The sequence below is a fragment of the Trachypithecus francoisi genome, unplaced genomic scaffold, assembly GCF_009764315.1.
Source record: "Trachypithecus francoisi isolate TF-2019V2 unplaced genomic scaffold, Tfra_2.0 Lachesis_group18, whole genome shotgun sequence".
NCBI lineage: Eukaryota > Metazoa > Chordata > Mammalia > Primates > Cercopithecidae > Trachypithecus > Trachypithecus francoisi.
The window spans coordinates 15,362,336-15,364,224 of record NW_022681463.1 but is presented as its reverse complement, the minus strand read 5'-3'; positions in this window follow the sequence as shown (position 1 = coordinate 15,364,224).

The following is a 1,889-nucleotide window of genomic DNA, read 5'->3' as shown; positions in this document are numbered from 1 at the left end:
ATTGAAATCTCGGCCAATTTAATGTCTGCATTAGAAACGGATTTGTGTGAAATGCAGCCGCTTCTTTTAATTGCTCCAAATAAATATCCTGGGTAGTTTTAAGAAAGGCTTCTGCAGTGGCTTCCCAGCAATGCAAGCCATCTATTACCAGGAAGTGCTTTGGGGTATTGTTTGCTGAGAAAGGTGTTACATAAATTGAAACTCCTTTTGCTCAGAGCTGAGTCCTGAAAGTTCATGCAGTGAGACACATTTCTTATGGTGCACAAACTGTGAATTGTATATCAAATTAAACTTTCTCATTAAAATCTGCATTGTTGGACCTCCTGCTGGTTGCCACCATTTTGCTGAAATAAGATACTATTTGGGGTAATGGCAGCCAGGGAAACCTGTTATCATTGATTGTAAACTGGCTTCACTCCCTCCACTTGAAAATCTGGTGGGCTTCATTGTGCAAACATTGCATTTTCTATACAAATATTACAGAGCAAAGCTCTGCTCCCGATCCATCAGCCAGAGTAAGCAGGTTTATAGTCTGACTCCAACAGCCCTTACGTCTCCTACACCCCAACACTGGGCTGCAGGAGGATCCTGCAAGGTGGGAGACCCAGCAGGAGAATTCAAGAAGCATATATCAAAGTCTGCTAGTTTTTAATTTAAAAAAAAAATACAGGGTCTCACTCTGTCACCCAGACTGGAGTACACCACCATGCCTGGCTAACTTTTTGTATTTTTACAGAGATGGGGCCTTGCTATGTTGCTCAGACTGGTCTGGAACTCCTGGACTCAGGCATTCCTCCTGTCTTGGCCTACCAAATTGCTGGGATTGCAGGCATGAGCCACCATGCACAGCCTAGTTTTTAATTTTAAAAATATTTTTAGCCGGGTGAGGTGGCATGCGCCTATAGTTCCAGCTGTTTGGGAGGCCAAGGCAGGAAGATTGCTTGAGCCCCGGAGTTTGAGCCCTGGGTAACATAGTAAGAACCTGTCTTTATAAAAAATTAAATAAAATAAGATAAATATTTTTTTCTTCACAAGGACGTTATTATTTGAGAGAGGAAAGGAGATAAAGGAAAAAATGAGGCCTAGCGGGAGTTCAAATTCACCAGGACCCTGGGCCCAGGACACCCTCAGCAGCTCCTTAGAGGGACTCTCTTGCCTTCCCCCCAAACCTTCACCCCTTCCCACCAACCTCTAAGCCCTCTCCCCTTCCCACCAACCTCCAAGCCCTCTCCCCTTCCCACCAACCTCCAAGCCCTCTCCCCTTCCCACCAACCTCTAAGCCCCAGATCTGAGGCTCAGGCTTATGAAAGTCAACTAGGAACTCTGTGCGGTCCCCTTGGACTGACAGAGGGGTCCAAGCTAATAACTTCTTTTTACAGATACAGACTCTAAAACAAAAAAACAAAGATTATTTTTGGCCCAAGAGGCTGTCCAGCAGAACACCAGAGGCTGGCCTCCTATGGCTATTTCCCCAGCTTTCAGTTGACAAGCACGCGCTCTCCAAAAGTCAGCGTCAGCCAGGCCCATGTATATATTTGTTATTGCCATCTAACCGTTCTAATAGCTTGTCCCTGTCTCTCATTTTGTAAATCATTTTGTTGCTCGGGTAATGCAAAATAGCTTTGACTTACAAAGACAGACAGGAGTGGGAGAAGGAGAAAGATGTAGTAAAATGATCAGTCTGTAGTGCTGTAGCTCATATTTTGGTAAATAAAATGAAGACAGCACAGACCAATTTCTAAAAGAACAACCCAGTCTGAATACAGCGAACGTCACCAAATCCTTTTCTAGAAAAGAGCACTAAAGGTTACAGGCAAGGCCTGTGCTAGAGTAGATGCTGCTTCCTCAGAGGAAGCACGTGCTGGGGAAGGTGACTCGAGGTGGCCGGG